Source organism: Moschus berezovskii, chromosome 8 (genome assembly GCF_049115385.1).
Source record: "Moschus berezovskii isolate FMDL1 chromosome 8, NW_MosBer_1.0, whole genome shotgun sequence".
Taxonomy (NCBI): Eukaryota; Metazoa; Chordata; class Mammalia; order Artiodactyla; family Moschidae; genus Moschus; species Moschus berezovskii.
The window spans coordinates 41394644-41414068 of record NC_142467.1 but is presented as its reverse complement, the minus strand read 5'-3'; positions in this window follow the sequence as shown (position 1 = coordinate 41414068).

Genomic DNA, 19425 nt, shown 5'->3' with positions numbered 1-19425 from the left:
CCACACTGATCACATCATGATCTGTTTGCCATTTGTAAAGTAAAACACCATCATGAAAAAGAATATTTAATGCCATATAGAAAAACCCTACCTTTCCCAGTTAATAAATGTCAGATGGCTCATTTTAGCTGCATGGGAAAAAAAGAATCATAAAATAAGATCATAACCTCCTATGATTTTTGAATCAAAATGGAGATTAAGAAATGAAGGTTTGATAATCCTTAACGTTTGCTCTTTGAAAAGTCTGCTATTTGTTTAGAGTACGCCTGGCATACATTGTGGGATGGACGGTTATGATCAGGCTCCTTTTCATCACCCTGTCCTTGTAGTGTTCTTTTATGCAAACTTTCTTGCTCCTGTTCTGAACCCTGTTTTAAGATGAGAGTGAGAGTATCAATATAGCCAAGTGCACTTGGTATATTCCATCTGCCTCTAGTTTCTTTGGCTCTGTGGGTTTTGGTGGCCATCTTTAACCTACAACAGATAGCTAGAATTGACTTTTCTTCAAATCTTATAAAGACTTGGTTATTTATATATAAACACTCATAGACATTTGAGCAGTGTCTGGAGGTGGCTTCCGTGTCTGAAAACATTTTGGTACATTTGATTCATGTGATAAATTTTGGACATTTATTATGTATATTGATATATGCAAAATAGTTTATTGATACAATGTTATAATTTGAGATAAGATAATGTTATGTTTCCAGACTTTCAGCTACCATATATTATAATCTTAATGTACACATTCTATAACCCACACCTCCACTGTTCATTATCTCCCTGGACATGTGCTCAGTTCAGTTCAGTCGCCCAGTCGTGTCCAACTCTTTGCCATCCCATGGATTGAAGCATGCCAGGCCTCCCTGTCCATCACCAACTCCTGGAGTTTACTCAAACTCATGTCCATTGAGTCGGTGATACCATCCAACCATCTCATCCTCTTCTCCTTCCACCTTCAATCTTTCACGGCATCAAGGTCTTTTCAAATGAGTCAGCTCTTCACATCAGGGGGCCAAAGTATTGGAGTTTCAGCTTCAGCATCAGTCCTTCCAATGAACACCCAGGACTGATTTCCTTTAGGATGGACTGGTTGCAACTCCTTGTGGTCCAAGGGACTCTCAAGAGTCTTCTGCAATGCCACAGTTCAAAATCATCAGTTCTTCAGCGCTCAGCTTTCTTTATAGTCCAACTCTCACATCCATACATGACTACTGGAAAAGCCATAGCTTTGACTAGACGGACCTTTGTTGGCAAAGTAATGTCTCTGCTTTTTAATATGCTGTCTAGGTTGGTCATAGCTTTTCTTCCAAGGAGCAAGTGTCTTTTAATTTCATGGCTGCAGTCACCATCTGCAGTGATTTTGGAGCCCTCCAAAATAAAGTCTCTCACTGTTTCCCCATCTATTTGCCATGAAGTGATGGGACTAGATGCCATGATCTTCGTTTTTTGAATGTTGAGTTTTAAGCCAACATTTTTACGCTGCTCTTTCACTTTCATCAAGAGGCTCTGTAGTTCTTCACTTTCTGCCGTAAAGATGGTGTCATCTGCATATCTGAGATTATTGATATTTCTCCCGGAAATCTTGATTCCAGCCTGTGCTTTATTCAGCCTGGCATTTCACATGATGTACTCTGCATTTAAGTTAAATAAGCAGGGTGACAATATATAGCCTTGATGTACTCCTTTCCCGATTTGGAACCAGCCTATTGTTTGATGTCCAGTTCTAACTGTTGCTTCCTGACCTGCATACAGATTTCTCAAGAGGCAGGTCAGGTGGTATGGTATCCCATCTCTTTCAGAATTTTCTACAGTTTGTGGTGATCCACACAAAGGCTTTGGTATAGTCAATAAAGCAGAAGGAGATGTTTTTTTGGAACTCTTGCTTTATCGATGATCCAGAGGATGTTGGCAATTTGATCTCTGGTTCCTCTGCCTTTACTAAAACCAGCTTGAACATCTGGAACTTCATGGTTCACATAGTTGAAGCCTGGCTTGGTGAATTTTGAGCGTGACTTTGCTAGCATGTGAGATGAGTACAATTGTGCAGTAGTTTGAGCATTCTTTTGTATTGCCTTTCTTTGGGATTGGAGTGAAAACTTACCTTTTCCAGTCCTGTGGCCACTGATGAGTTTTCCAAATTTGCTGGCATATTGAGTACAGCACTTTCACAGCAACATCTTTTTGGATTTGAAATAGCTCAATTGGAATTCCATCACCTCCACTAGCTTTGTTTGTAGTGATGCTTCCTAAGGCCCATTAGACTTCACACTCCAAGATGTCTGACTCTAGGTGAGTGATCATACCATCATGATGATCTGGGTCATGAAGATCTTTTTTGTACAGTTCTTCTGTGTATTCTTGCCACCTCTTCTTAATATCTTCTGCTTCTGTTAGGTCCATACCAGTTCTGTTCTTTATTGTTCCTTTCTTTGCATGAAATGTTCCCTTGGTATCTCAGATTTTCTTGAAGAGATCTCTAGTCTTTCCTGTTCTGTTGTTTTCCTCTATTTCTTTGCATTGATCACTATGGAAGCCTTTCTTATCTCTCCTTGCTATTCTTTGGAACTCTGCATTCAAATGGGTATATCTTTCCTTTTCTCCTTTGCCTTTCACTTCTCTTCTTTTCACAGCTATTTATAAGACCTCCTCAGACAATCGTTTTGCATTTCTTTTTGTTGGGGATGTTCTTGATCCCTGCCTCCTGTACAATGTCATGAATCTCCATCAATAGTTCTTCAGGCACTCTGTCTATCGGATCTAATCCCTTGAATCTATTTGTCACTTCCACTGTATCATCATAAGGGATTTGACTTAGGTCATATCTGAATGGTCTAGTGGTTTTCCCTACTTTCTTCAACTTAAGTCTGAATTTGGCAATAAGTAGTTATTGATCTAACCCACAGTCAGCTCCCGGTCTTGTTTTTGCTGATGGTTTAGAGCTTCTTCATCTTTGGTTTCAAAGAATATAATGAATCTGATTTCAGTATTGACCATCTGGTGATGTCCATGTGTAGAGTCTTCTCTTGTGTTGTTGGAAGAGGGCCTCTGCTCAGAAAGGCACAAATTAGAATAGTAAGCTTAAAGTAATAATGATTGCACTGGCAAAAAATGAAAGGTAAAGTTCTAAATGTTCATTAATGTAGGTCTGGTTAAATAAATGCTATGTATGTAAGAATGAATAAGGTAAGATAATGAACAATACATATAATAATCTGTAAGAATAACCCTCTTACACATAAACTATAAAATGTGGAAAAAATACAAAAACATCTACTTAAGGGCTCTAGAGAGTAATTGAAAGTTGGAAGACTTGAAGGAAGTGAGAACTTAGTTTGTGATTTTTGTGGCTTTTCCTTATGGTTGGCAGTGATTACGGCACAGGGCAGGGTAGGTAAAACTCTAAAAGTTAGCCAGAGACAGAGCTTGGGGCAAACATCGTTGTTAAACTGGAGGGCCATTTTTAACAGTAGGCCACAACTTTCTGCCTTGGTTTAACAATTTGTGCAAAGAGGCAAATGATTATCAAGATTTAAGATGTGGAAATATAATGAAGGTATTGGGCTTTTTCCCAAAAACAGAAAAAATAGAAAAAAGAACATAAGCACACAAAAATCTTCATGTCATTGAGGAAGTGTCATAGATTCTTAAAATCCATTTCTAATCTCAAGATTTAAAATACATCCGCGTGCACGTGTGCACACACACGCACACACACACATGCATGCACACACACGCATGCGCGCCACACACACACACACACACACACACACACACACACCTGATCCCTTTCATGACAGAGGCCAGCTTAAGGTTGGTAGACTAAGTGATATCATGGATTAAAAAGTCAGGATAAAAAGTTTCTTTAAGGATGAGGATGCCCTGATCATTTGATCTGGAGTAAATATAAACTCTTGCACTTTGCCCTAAATAATTAATTACAGATTTACAGAATGACAAGGACATGACTCAGTAGTCCCATAAACAGGAAAAAAAGTTCTGGAATTTTGTTGATAATAAGCTCTATTATGTACTATAAATAATATTATGTGCCTGCCAAAAAAACAAATGTGATCTTCAGTTGTTTTAGGCATCACCGACTCTGTGCACATGAGTTTGAGTGAACTCCGGGAGTTGGTGATGGACAGGGAGGCCTGGTGTGCTGTGATTCATGGGGTCGCGGAGAGTCGGACACGACTGAGCGACTGAACTGAACTGAACTGAAAGTTTTAGGACTGCAGTGAACAATATGGCAGCCCTTAGCTACTTGTGGCTGTTTAAGTTTAAATAATATAAAAAACCCAGTGCCTCAGTCACATCAGCCACTGTTCAAGTGTTCAGTAGTTAACATGTTCTTAGGTGATTGTTATATTAGCATCGAATAGAACGTTTCCGTCTTCACAGAAGGTTCTACTGGATTACTCTGCTCTAGAGCAAGAGAAGTAAGAGGTATACTCTACATTTGTCAGAACATTCCTGCTATAGTAGACATGTGCTGTTTGCTGCTCAGAATAGGTTCTTCCCTTTTCTTATAGATAGAATGCTGAATGTCCTATGGAAAACATCTCCTTTCTATTGTCAACCATGTTATTTGTGTGGGCTTGGTGCCTCTGCTAGCCTTATTAGCCAGCATAAGAGATCCTCGTGACTCCCACAGGGCAGTGTGGTTTAAGGTTGGAGGACTGAGAACTAGGGCAGGTCTTTTGCTACACATATGGAGAGTCCAGACTTGTCATGCAGCCATCTGAGAATGGAACCAAGTACAGTGGATTATAGAATAGAGAGACAAACGGAATTGAAAACTTGGTGACACTGTTTGAACATCTGGATCAAGCTTCATCTGAAGCCCACCCCACAACTGTTAGATTACACAAACCCATAACCTTCCTTCAGTGTTTAAGTATGTAAGTTGGGTTTCCTACCACTTGAAACATGAAGAGCCCTAAATGATATCTTTGATAAATTGAGTTCAGTTGTGCATGTTCCTATTTGGAAAATGATGCAGCATAATGGAATGTTTTCAAAGGAGAAAGACCAGGAGTTTGAAAGAACTTCAAGGAAATATCCCTCTCTTATTCCCATGACCAAATTAAGTCTTCATTCCCAGGCTACTCCAAGTGGCTGATGTGACCATTTTGACATTTCATAAATTCCCCTGGGAAAAAGGATTCTAAAAGCTTCCAGTCTTCATTTAAAGTGGTATGGTAGAAGGAAGAAGACCATATGATGAAGTTACTGAATTCACAGATCTCCTAGTGTCACCAGGACAAAAAATAAGAGGGCAAATCGTGTAAAATTACTTTGCTTTTAAATGTAAGTGACACTCATACCAGCACGAGGCTGCATTTTAATAACTATGCTACTACAAATTGTGTCACTTTAGTTGGATGATATTATAAAAGAAAACCAGTGGATATTATTTCTGTGTCATTTTCCAATCCAGTACATTTTTATAAAATTCTACAGATTGAGTTAATATTTTAGAGCTGTATATATAATGAAATTTAAAATATTCTTTGACAATTGCTCTCCTGGAAGGCTGATAGAAATGTTCAATAAAGGGCTGCAGAGAATTGTTTTCAGAGGCTTGAGGGAAAAGGTAGAGAGACTTATTCTGTACTCTTAAAATTTTTTTAAGCTCCTTTTTTGTGCCTAATCAAGTCAGCTGTCCATTTGCTCCTTTGCCACCCCTGCCCCAAACCCCTATGGTCCCACCTTTGGAATTAAAAGTTACAGATTCTTCAGAGGTTACAAGCTATAATGTAGAAATTCACAACCTTGTTTGTACACTGGAATCACCTGAGGGACTTTAAAAAATATAGATACTATTTAACATAAAATTACCATATGATCCAGCAATCCACTCACCCAAATGAATTGAAAGCAGAGACTCAAACAAATACTTGAGCATTATTCACAATAGCCCAAATGTGGAAATGAATGCCCATCAATGGATGGATGGGTAAATAAAATGTCATCTATACATACAATGGGATTGTTTAGCTTTAAAAAGGAAGGCGATTCAGACACAGGCTACAACATGGGTGAGCCTTGAATTTTGTGCTAAGTGAAATAAGCCAGACACAAAAGGACAAATGTATGATTTCACTTATATGAGCTACCATGAATAGGCAACTTCATGGAGACAGAAAGTAGAAAAAAAAGTGGTTGCCAGAACCCTGTGGGGAGAGACAAATGGAGAGTTATTGCTTAATGGGTACAGAGTTTACTTTTGGAATGATAAAAGAAAAAGTTCTGCAGATGGATGTTGATGATAGTTGTATAGTAGTGTTTGTTAGTCGCTCAGTTGTGTCTGACTCTTTGTAACCCCATGAACTATTACAGCCTGCTAGGCTCCTCTGCCCATGGAATTCTCCAGGCAATAATACTGGAGTGGGTAGCCATTCCCTTCTCCAGGGGATCTTCCTGACCCAGGGGTTGAACCCAGGTCTCCTGCACTGCAGGCAGGTTATTTACTGTGTGAGCCACCAGGGAAGTCCATACAATAGTGAGTGTACCTAATGTCACTTAATTGTACAGTTTAGATAAAATGTGAATTTTCTTTTTTTTTTTTTTGTATTTTATATAGAGAGATAGATAGATAGATGCCATCCTCAGAGATTCATATGTAGTTGGCCTGAGATGCAGCCAAAGTATTGAAATGGTATAGGCCACTCAGGTATTTCTAATGTGCAGCTTCATGCCTCAAAGTCTGGACAGGTAATAAAAATGAATAAAAGCATCTGGATGGGACTGCAAAGACAGGGAGAACACATGCTTTGGCTTAAAGAGGCAGCTGCCAGAACTTGGCCCTGATTAATTTCTCCCCTAGAGAATACAGGTCCCAGAGTGGCCAGATCTTATGAAATATTTTAAAAAACAAACATATACCTGAATATTTTGAGGAAACTTCATTTTTAAGTGATCCTAACTGACTCAAATTTTAAAAGAAATGAAACATCTAATGACAAAATAAAATATCTCTGAAGGCTGTATGTTGGTTACCAACCATGTCCATTTGCCTAGGACCACCCATGTTTTTAGTATCAGAAGCTATCTTGGAAAAATCACACAGTCCCAGGCAAACCAGGGTGGCTGGCCACCCCAGTAGGCTAACTGGCTTATATCTTCTGGTCTGAAGAGGCAGAGCATCAACATTCATTTGATTCCCTTCAGTGATCACAGGCAGGTAAGAATGGAAGATGGGATCTTGGAGGAGTTTTTATCTCCCTTTAATATTCATCAGCAGTCCCTCTACCCCAAGCCACTTCAAATAAACGTGTATTCTAAGTAAAAACAGCAACTTATTAAGCAAACCCAGCCTTGAGACAAATCTCACAGCATTCCTCTTAGTTAGGTTTGTACTTCCAGGCTCCTACTATACTCATTGGTCAACTTTTTATCAAGCTATGTGGTTCTGACATTTCCCCCCACGTATAATCAGCTGTTCTGTTTGTGGAGATCTTTCCTTGGTGTGTAATAGATATATTAACATAGGTGTCTGTGACATGATTTATAGGAAGAAATACATATTGGTCTTCATTCCCATTTCTGGCACAGAGCTCCTAAAACCCTTGGAATTTCCAGCCACAAAGGTGTCTTTTGTTAGTCAGGTGACTTTTGGAAAGCAACCAAGGGTGGGGCCTGGTTGCCAGGAGAAGCAACCATGTGATTAGAGGGTTGGAACTTTCAGTCTCACCCCCCTGAGTTCTAGGGAGGGGAGAGGAGCTGGAGGAATGAATTGGCCAATGACCAATGCCAGTGATGTAATCAATCATGCCTATGTAATAAAACCATCATAAAACCCCAAAAGGACTGGGTTTGGAGAGCTTCTAGGTTGATGAACACATGGAGATGCTGAGAGAGTAGCATGCCTGGAGAGGGCATAGAAGCTCTTTGCCCTTTCCCCGTACCTTGTCCCATGCATCTCTTCCATAGCGATGTTACTGAGTTATATCCTTTCATAATAAACTGAGTAAATGGATTTCCTGAATTCTGTGAGTCACTCTAGAAAATTAATCAAACCAGGCAGAGAGGGAGGAATGTGGAGTCTCTGAATGTGGAGTCAGTCGATCAGGAGTAAAGGTACAAGCCTGAACTTATAACTCAATCTTGTGGGACTGAGACCTTAACCTATGGGATCTGATGCTAGCTCTGGGAAGATAGTGTTCAGTTCTGAATTGAATTGCAGAATACCCAGCTGGCACTGGAGAATTTCTTGGTGGTTGGGGAAAACCCCACATCTACAGTGAAATTGGGTACAGAACTTTCAATGACAGTATTTAGGGCTGTTCACAAATATTCTGGTTCCTCTCTTTCAGATCACATGGCTTTTCTTCTGCTTACTGACCAATCCTCCAGATGTTAAGACTTGCCTTCCCCATAATTATGTGAGCCAGTCCCTTTGTAACACCTCTCTCTATATATGTGTGTGTGTGTGTTTGATGCACACATATATCATATATATATATATATATATATATATGTATGTATGTATGTATATACACACATAAACATCTTATTGGTTTTGTTTTTCTGGAGAACCCTAATACAGCATGGCATATAAACATGAGCCTAGAAGCCCTGTTAGCTTTTCAAGTTGCTTCTTCTCTTTGACTGGTGCTCAAGGCCCTTCCCAATCAAGATTAGACCTCAACCTTTCTACCCTATACAGCCGATATTGCAGCCTCACTGGACTCTCAAACATGAGGGAATCCATACCTCCATATGTTTGCATACTCCTTTTCCTATGCTTGGAGTGCCCTTCCCTTCCTCTGGAAGAATCTTTTTTTTTTTTTTTAGCAGCCATCACCGCTGTCTATTTACATATTCCCCAAATATTATCCTTTCATATTATCCCAAATATAAGTAAAAAAAAGTGTTAGTCACTCAGTTGTGTCTGACTCTTTGTGACACCATGGACTGTAGCCTACCCGGCTCCCCTGTCCATGGGATTCCCGAGGCAAGAATACTGGAGTGGGTACCCATTCCCTTTTCCAGGGGATCTTTTCACCAGGGAAGCCCATCCCAAATATAAACTCTGTTTCTATGGAACAATAACTCCCACTTCCCCTTTCCTCAGTCCCTGGTAGCTTCTATTATATCTTCTCTCTTTATGAGTTTGCTTATTTGGTACCTCATATGAGTGGAACCATTTGATAGTTGTCTTCTGTATCTGTCTTGTTTTACTTAGCACAGTGTTTTCAAAGTTCACCCATTCTGTAGCATGTATCAGGCTTTCATTCATTTTAATGGCTGAATAATGGTCTGTTGTGTGTACATGCCATATTCTCTTTGTTTGGGATTCAGTTGTTGATTTTGTTGTTGAGTTGTAGGAGCTCTTTTTATCTTCTGACCATTACAGTAATACATTATCAGATACATGATTTGCAAATATTCTCTCCTGTTCTAAGGATTGCCTTTTAACTGTCATGATAGTGTCCTCTGATGTATATTTTTAATTTTGATGAAGTCCGATTTATCTTTTTTCTTTTCTTTGTGTTTTTTATTTCATATCCAAATAATCATTAACAAATCCAATGTCATAAAGATTTCCCTTTATACTTTCTTTTAAGAGTTTTATACTTTTGAATCTTATGTTTAGGTCTTTGATCCATTTGGAGTGAGTTTTTGTATACAGTGTGAAGTCAGGGTCCAACTTCCTTCTTTTGCATATGGCTATCCAGTTTTCCCAGAACCATTTTCTGAAAAGATTATCTTTTCCCCATTTAATTATCTTGGCACTCTTCTCTAAAGTTAATTGCCCATGTAGGTAAGAGTCTATTTTTAAAAATACATAAAAGTTTGTTATTTTTAATCTGATATTTTGAAAATTGTAACAGGATAGAAAGAGGTAAAAAAAAAAAAATTCTCATAATTTACTACCCCAATCAACTTGTTAATATATTTCCTCTTGTTTTTTTTTTTCTAACATAAGCAAAATGCAGATAAATGTAGTAGGCATAAATGGAAGACAAAATGGAAAGGGTTAAACAGTAACTGTATTAAATTTATATTTATATTTGTTTTATTGTAGTCATCTACAAAAATAGGTGTTGGTTCAGTTGCTCAGTCGTGTCCAACTTTTGCGACCCCATGGTCGGTAGCCTGCCGGGCTTCTCTGGCCATGTGATTTCCTAGGCAAGAATACTGGAGTAGGTTATCATTTCCTTCTCCAAAGTATATAAATATGTGTGTGTATGTGTCTACATATATACATGTATGTATATGTATTATATGTAATTCACTCAGCATTGCACCCTGGATATCTGTCATACAACTATTTATTCTTAGATACATGTACCCCAGTTTAAAGTACATCTCTCAAGTCACCATCTCTGGAAACATTTGCCCAGTCTTCCTGATCCCAGGTAAAATCTGGGTATAGTTGACACTCTTAGTATCCTTGTGTACCTTCTACTCTCCTGCATAAGGGCACTTGTGCCACATACAGAGCACATAGTAGGTGCCTGTTAAATGTTTGTTACATTAGAGATGGTGCTTCACAGAGATGTTCACATAGGTATTCAGTAAATGGTCATCCTGAACCTGTGATATCCTTCATAATCCTCTCTTCCACCCTTTTTATATCATCTCACTAGGCATCAGCAGGATTTCAGGATAGGTCTGGCAAGTGCTGGCTAACCAGCAAGTATTATGGAGGCCATCAATGTTGTATACATGGCCCAGGCTTGGTTCCCAAACCCTCTGAATTAAGAATATGGAAGAAGTTCTGCCTCTTAGATGTCCATTCAATTTTATTTTGCTCTGCTGCTCAAAATATAAGGCAGATTATTTGCAGGAAGGAGGAAATGAAAAGACAGTTCTTCTAGCTAGGTGTTACCTTACTACTTCCTCGGTATCCCTTGCTTTGAAGGTACCCGTGGTCTGAAGAGTACTGCTATTCCCGTGCATTAGATAGCCTGACCCCTGTGGCTGTCCTCAGTTCCTCAGGGTAAGGGTATAGCAAATGCATCCTCAGGTAGTTTCAATCACTTCAGCTCCTTTCCCGCCTCTCTCCACACCTTACCCTAAACCCAGGAGGTGGCAGTGGACTCGGAGCACCTTGACTCTGGCTCCACCACTTACTTAAATGATTATGAAAGTCATAAAAATGTCAACTTCTGTATTTCAGCTCTGTAAACTACACATGCAGAAATCTCTCCACTCACTTCCCATTTCTACAGTTTGAGCAAGAAGCCTTTAGCTTCATGCTTGAATAACAAATAGAATAGCAACCACCCTTTGTCAGCCCGTCTTCAAATGTTTCTCCAGCCCCGTCACCAGAAACAAGTTCCAGACTGTAGAAAAGAACCCTCTGGGACTGCCACTCTTACCTTTACACAGGGTCACGCGAAAGACCTTTTGAGGAAAATCTATCTGCTTAAATGGAGAAATAGCAGTTGCAGAATGATATAAGGCTCCGAAAATGTATGATTTCATGGTATTTGTATAAGTAATTAATGCTAAAATAAAATAGCAACAGAGACAAATTAAACTTCAAGTCTCTGCCAGGTATTCAGCTGAATGCTGTACACACTTTATTTAATTTCCATGATACTATGGCCACTTTACAGTTGAGGAAATAGACTTTGAATCACTGTTGAAGGTTGCACAGCTAGTCTGTGGTTACTTGAAAATTAGCAGTGTATCCACGTCAGAGTCGAAGCTGTTTCTCTTACACCATCCTCCTCCTTATCTTTACTCAAGCTCTTTAATTAAAAAGAAAACCAATGTATATGTATATATTTCATGGGAAAGTTAAAGATACATGCATCTTTACAGGAGAGTCTCCCAGAAGCTGAAATCCTCAGAAAGAACTGGAGCAGGTACTTAGAGTCTCCCAGCACACAGTGGCATCACCCCACCACCTGTCTTCCTTATTTCTACAATTCTGTGCACTGTCCCTGTTCTTGGAGTCTCCACAATGAGTATGCTGCTTAAATAGTTAGAACTAGTATCTATGTGTGGGCATTGCTGGTAGAATTTCTCTTATAACCTAAGAAAGAAATTTTATGGTTGACTGCCTCAGGAGGGGAAAATTTCTTATCCCTGGGAGAATTTAGGCAGAGATGAAGGATTGTTGTTAGTAATCTTGCAGGTCAGATTCTGCTGTGAATAGGTAGTTGGGATAAAGCTCTCTTCTGTTTGTAGGATTACAGGTGAAAAGACCCCAGAGGATCCCTTTTAGATTTTCTGTGGTTTGCTTTCTCTGGGATATTCCTCCTCACAATCCAGAAGGACACAGAGGGATGACATTTTTGAACCCATGATGGTTCAGCCGGCCTCTGTTCCTTGCCATAAACGACTGGACTAGGAAAGTTACTAGATCCAAAATGAGCCGGTTGGTTTCCTGTCCTCCAGAATTTGGAATTAGGATGAAGAAACGCAAGTCTAGGTTGGTCTCTTAAACAGAGGAAATTGAAACTGCAGAAAGCTGTACTCACCATGGAGATTACAGGTAGAGGGACAGGGTGCGCTGAGTGGGAGAAACAAGGGAGATAGGTGGTGGGGGAGATAGCACTGTGTCCTAGTAGACTCTTAAGTACCAGCCCCAGTTCTTTCTGAGGATTTCAGCTTCTGGGAGACACTCCTGTACCTTCATAGTCAATGAGCTTCTTTTGCCTTCAACCAACCAGAAAAGGCTCAACTAAGAAAGGGATGAGTAGGGATCAGCCCTCTCTTTGAACATGAGCAAAAGGACAGGCTGGCAGGTCTCCGGACTGGGATCCCATTCCTCCATTTGCTTTGCCTTTGCCACCCAGGAATCTGTGAAATCTCAGGAAGATCTCTTTCTGTGTTAGCGGAGTTGCATGAGTGCAAGGGAGATTTGTGGGGCTTTGTTTGATTTAGCCGTGGCTTAGGGGGTTTAGTAGAGAGAAGGGTACAAGTGAAGGAAATGTTACCCCACAAAGGAAGCTCAGGAAATGCATGTTTTAAACCAAATCCAACCATTACATCTAAGTTTGGTCCAAGTGTCTTTCGCTTTAGGTGTGTGAGAAGTTGTTGTCACTTCTGTAGAAGTTCATAGAGAGCCTTGGTTCATACGTGATAAATCACTTCTGAGGATGGCTTTGAAGTGAAACTAGTGGAACCTGTCTGCTGCTTTTCAGTGAAGAATTTGGGGCCACCTCTTGAGCAAACTTTTGCATTGGGCATGCTTAACTGGGAGAAATGTTACCCCAGAGAGACAAATAATCTTCCCATTCTTAAGGAAGTCTGGACTATTTTTCTAGCACACATGGACAACTCATAATTATTCTAAGTAACCCTGAGAATTTTAACATGAATTGAGTTATGTGTTTCTTGTTAAATGGATCAAATTTCAACAAAGCCCGGGAAACATCTTGAAAAATCACATGAATACAATTTCCAAAGAAAACAATCCAAGAATTACTGCCAAAGAGTTTTATTTCCACTAGGAAGGAAGAGAAGAGGTTCATTTTGCCCCCCACACAGACTGTATGTTCAATTTGTGGTCTGCAATGGAAAATTGTGCTGATTTTGCTGAATTCAGGGGAAGAAAGGAATGAAGAAGACTATTGTTATTTGAGTGATAAAACTGTCTTTCTTTCCTTTAGTATTAATATATCATTAGCATTTTCATTTTGATTCTGTTGATATAAATACTGAATTTCAATGGCATGTGATGTACCGTGGGAGGGGGGACAAAGAGTTTACCCCATGATGCTTGTCTCATGGGCCTTATATAAAGACCTACAAGTAGGGCACTGCCAGCCCACACAATGTCCTTGTGTGAATTAGAAAAAGATGCCCCTTCCCAGCATATGTAGCCTGTGGGCAGCCAATGGGCACAGGGGGCATTTGTGCAAATTAGGAACAAAAACACCTCTTTTCCTCGTGGGCACAACATTGTGCCATGGTGTAAATCTTGATTTCATCCTCCTTCCCTTATGCCAGTTGCTCTTATGTTGGACACAGCCTCACTACGCCATTTATGCCTATAAGACAGGTAAGGGACTAATCTGGGAATCACCCATTGTCCAAAGAGATGCATTACAACCATCATTCTCCATCTTTAGTGAGTAGAAGAATCGCCTGGGAACTTGTTAGAAATACTTGAACCCTACCGCGGATATTCTGATGCAGGACAACTAAGATACGGTCTAGCCATCCTTACTGCATCATACTCCCCCAGGTATTTCTGATGCTGGTGTTCTAAGGACAATAGTTTGTGAAGTAAAGATGTTAGAATTAAATGGTGTGGGTCATCTTGGAAGAGAAGAGATTGAAGCTAGCTGAACTTATTAGAGAAGATCTACAGAAGATGGGAAATTTTAGTTATGTGATAACTAAACTGTAATTTCTGAAACTTTTGCCTAGTAGAAAAATGTTTTTATTTCCCAAAAATGGATGATAAAAGCTCAACTACATTTATTTGAAATTGTCCAGGAGAGAACAATGACAGCTGAAGAAAATTGTATCTAAGATGAATCTCTGAAATAAGCTTTGCTTGGGGAACTGAAAACTTTGCAACCACTAGTGCTAATGTCTGCCTTTGGACCAAAATAAGTACAAAGAACAAACATGTTAGCTTGGACTAGGCAGAGATTGACAGTGACACCAAAACACCCAGAGACATGAAACTTCTGCAACTGTCTTTCTCATTGACTTCCCAGACCTTTCTTCCAGCAGCACTCCAACTCTCTGAGGTACCTCTGACAATACCACTACATCCTTAATAACAGAAAATATTATATTGGAAATGGGACTGTGGTGCATATGGAATAGTGGTTTCCACTAAAAATTTCATTAGCGATTTTGAGGCCTTCAGCCCAGAGCTTTATACTTTCCTAAAGAACAATAATATTCTATAATAATAAGCAAGATAAAATCCATACAGAGAACACATAGCAACAATCATCTATTGATTATATGAGGCAGCATCTTCCCCATCATTATTGGGCAACCCTCTTATCTTTCCAACCTTTTCAACATAGAGGAAAACCCTCTATGTGTTGTCTGTTGTGGAGATAGTAGTTTTATCTCTAAAGATCACATTTGAAAAGGCCCAGAATGAGAAAAGTGGGAAGAGAGAGAAATAATTGCAGTCATGATATTGCAGTCCATATGCTGGATAAGAATAGATGAAAGGCATTGCAGTTGTTGATCAGTCATTAGAAACATAGCAGGGTCTTCACCTGTATAGAACCTTGAGCAACGGTGGCTCAGATAAGCCCAGCACAAGGGCAGCAAGAAAATTGGAAGTTATCCCATTTGAAGCGATGGTGGGCCTTTCTACCCTGTTTCATAAATCAAGTATATCATCCAAGTAATAACAATTGAGTTTGTTTCTTCTTTCTTGTCAAGTTCATTGATTTGTTAGTTCTTCCTGTTGAAAACCAAAACTGAAGAAACAGTCTATGTGAAAAAGGGAAAATTAAACTCTTCCTGTCAATTTTTTCCAGGCCATTCAGGCCAATTCATTTAGTAAATCAACCCTGGTAGACGCTATTAGGTGATCTATCACGGTTCAAATAAAGTAAGAGGTATCTTTAAAAAAAGTAATTCTGATTCCATTTCAATTCAACATCAAGTATTGAGTAACTTTTATGAAACTGGAACTGGGAGACAGGTGGAAAGGCAGTATAGGATATGTGATGGTTAAGAGCATGAATTTTGGGTCAGATAGACAGATCTTGGTTTGATTAATATGTCTGGGACTTACTGGCTGTGTGTCCTTAAGAAAATTGTTCATCTCTCTGAGTTCTATAGAACCAAAATAGAACATATAACCTCATAGAGTTGTTCAGGATTTAAAATGATGAGCACAGTAACAGTGACTGACACATAACAAGCATCCAATGAACAGAAGGGGTTGTTATATAAAGATGAAAATCATTGAATTCTACCTTCAAGGCACTCATAATTTAGCCTCAGGGATCCATAAGGTTTTTTCTGTGGAAAGACAGATAGTAAATGTCTTAGGCTTTACAGCCCATTTACTCTTTCATAACTACTTAGCTCTCTGTGGTTCCATGAAAGAAGCCATAAACATATGTAAATGAAAGAACACAGATATGTCTTAATAAAATTTTATTTAGAAAAAGAGGTCACAAACCAAACCTGATGACCCCTGGTCCAGTAGAATAGCTTGTGAAAGTCAGAACTAGTGTGTATTCTGCCCTCTTTCCTGAAAAGAATGTTTGCTGGCCCACTAAATAGTTTGTTAGTACTAACTGGTATTCTTGAGTACACCTTCTACTTTATGGACGAAATAGGTTATGGGTAATAATGTCAGCCTTTATGTTGAATTTTTTATTTCATTGAACAGTAGATTCCTGTTAACTAATTAATTAACACATTTGTAAACAATTAGTTTAGAAATGTCAAAAAGCAAGAAATTTATAAATGTCAAAGGAATGAGTTCATAAATGTCAGTGGCTTGATAATCAGCTTTGTATAGAATATGACTTCAAGGAGAAAGCATAGCTCATGATGGCAACAAGTGATGAAGGGTGAATTCACCAAATCACTGATTTTAAGGACTTATTGCTCTCTCTCATAAGAACATTTTTGAAAGTATCATCTGAACTGAAAAAGATATTTGATACCTAATTGTTGTTCATTCACTAAGTTGTATCTAACTCTTTGTGACCCCAATTATTATCACACAAATAATATCCTAAAAATTCTACTTGGACTATGAGATAGTAGTCTAAGCAAACCAATGCAAAGGGTCCAATCAACCACTCTCAGGATTCCTCATACACAAGACCTCTAGCCCATAATCTCTCTTCCACATCTGTATAATCAGTTCAGTACTACCAGAAGTCAGAATTTCTCTGTGTTGTATTTTAAATAATTTTTTGTCAAAAATAGTAAAATACATACTAAGTTTAACTAGTATAGTATTCAGGTTTATGTATAAAAAAAAAAACCAGGTAAAGATTTACTTCAGATGACAGTTGATCCAACAGCTCAAACATGTCAACAGAGTCCCTATTTTTCTCTTTCTGGTCTGCCTTCTACTGTGACAAGTTTTATTCTAAAATTTCATATAAAAGGACGGCTTGCAGTAGCTTCTGGCATGCTTGCTTTCCTTAGTCACATGCTGTAGTAATGAGGGTATTTTTGTCCCAATATTCTCAGCAAAATCTAGAGAACTGCCATGTTTAGCCCAGCTTAGGATATATGTTTCAATTCAGTTCAGTTCAGTCACTCAGTCATGTCCCATTCTTTGCGACACCATGAATCACAGCATGCCAGGCCTCCCTATCCATCACCAACTCCCGGAGTTCACTCAAACTCATGTCCATCGAGTCGGTGATGCCAACCAGCCATCTCACCCTCTGTTGTCCCCTTCTCCTCCTGCCCCCAATCCCTCACAACATCAGAGTCTTTTCCAGTGAGTCAACTCTTCACATGAGGTGGCCAAAGTATTGGAGTTTCAGCTTTAGCATCAGTCCTTCCAATGAACAGCCAGGATTGATCTCCTTTAGAGTGGCCTGGTTGGACTTCCTTGCAGTCCAAGGGACTCTCAAGAGTCTTCTCCAACACCACAGTTCAAAAGCATCAATTCTTCAGCAATCAGCTTTCTTCACAGTCCAACTCTCACATCCATACATGACCACGGGAAAAACCATAGCCTTGACTGGATGGACCTTTGTTGGCAAAGTAATATCTCTGCTTTTTAATATGCTATCTAGGTTGTTCTTAACTTTCCTTCCAAGGAGTAAGCGTCTTTTAATTTCATGGCTGCAATCACCATCTGCAGTGATTTTGGAGCCCCCCAAAAATAAAGTCTGACACTGTTTCCCCATCTATTTCCCATGAAGTGATGGGACAGGATGCCATGATCTTAGCTTTCTGAATGTTGAGCTTTAAGCCAACTTTTTCACTCTCCTCTTTCACTTTCATCAAGAGGCTTTTTAGTTCCTCTTCACTTTCTGCCATAAGGGTGGTGTCATCTGCATATCTGAGGTTATTGATATTTCTCCCGGCAATCTTGATTCCAGCTTGTGCTTCTTCCAGCCCAGCGTTCCTCATGATGTACTCTGCATAAGTTAAATAAGCAGGGTGACAATATACAGCCTTGACGTACTCCTTTTCCTATTTGGAACCAGTCCTAACTGTTGCTTCCTGACCTGCATACAGGTTTCTCAAGAGGCAGGTCAGGTGGTCTGGTATTCCCATCTCTTTCAGAAACTTACATAGTTTCTTGTGATCCACGCAGTCAAAGGCTTTGGCATAGTCAATAAAGCAGTAATAGATGTTTTCCTGGAACTCTCTTGCTTTTATGACCAACCTAGATAGCATATTAAAAAGCAGAGACATTACTTTGCCAACAAAAGTCCATCTAGTCAAGGCTATGGTTTTTCCAGTGGTCAAGTATGGATGTGAGATTTGGACTATGAAGAAACCTGAGTGCCAAAGAATTGATGCTTTTGAACTGTGGTGTTGGAGAAGACTCTTGAGAGTCCCTTGGACTGCACGGAGATCCAGCCAGTCCATTCTAAAGGAGATCAGTCCTGGGTGTTCATTGGAAGAACTGATGCTGAAGCTGAAACTCAAATACTTTGGCCACCTCATGCAAAGAGTTGACTCATTGGAAAAGACCCTGATGCTGGGAGGGATTGGGGGCAGGAGGAGAAGGGGACGACAGAGAATGAGATGGCTGGATGGCATCACCGACTCGATGGACATGAGTTTGTGTGAACTCTGGGAGTTGGTGATGGACAGGGAGGCCTGGCGTGCTGCGATTCATGGCATCGCAAAGAGTCGGACACGACTGAGCGACTGAACTGAACTGACTGATACTCTCCCAACCCCCTTCCCCACTTCCATCCCTTGCTAACTGCCACTGGCCATTAAAATATCTGGTACCTCCTTACCTTGGAAAACTTGCAGCAAGCTAGACCCAACATGTCCTAGTAAACCTTCTAATCTTTGACCACCTCTAGGTGTGACCACCTCCTTTGTTATCTGTCCTCCCATGTACTCTTGCTCCATGCTTTATGCTTGGCCAAACACCTCTCTTCTCTTTTCTTTCCCAGCCCTTCCCACTAAGCCCATTGGATGAATAATGTACACCCTGCCTCTTCAACTGTTTCATAGTCTCAACCTCTCTACATGTTCCTCTGACATTTTCAAACTGAAACCTGTATCTCCTGAATTCTAGGTTTTATGTCTCTGTCCAAATATTTATACAAAGTTTCTTCTTGAAAATACTAAAGAGACCTGAAACCCAGCATGCCACACATGTCTGCTCTTAGTCTGTGTTGTGGAGATTTCAAAGCCTGGCTGTAAATTCTTTGATGTTCCTCCCATCAAGAGGTGGGACTCTGTTAACTTTTGGATCTGGGTGAGCTTATGACCTGATCAACAGAGTATAACAGAAGTCATGCAGTGTGATTTCTGAGGATGAGTCATAAAATGTCGTGTAGCCTAGCCTCCACTATGCTC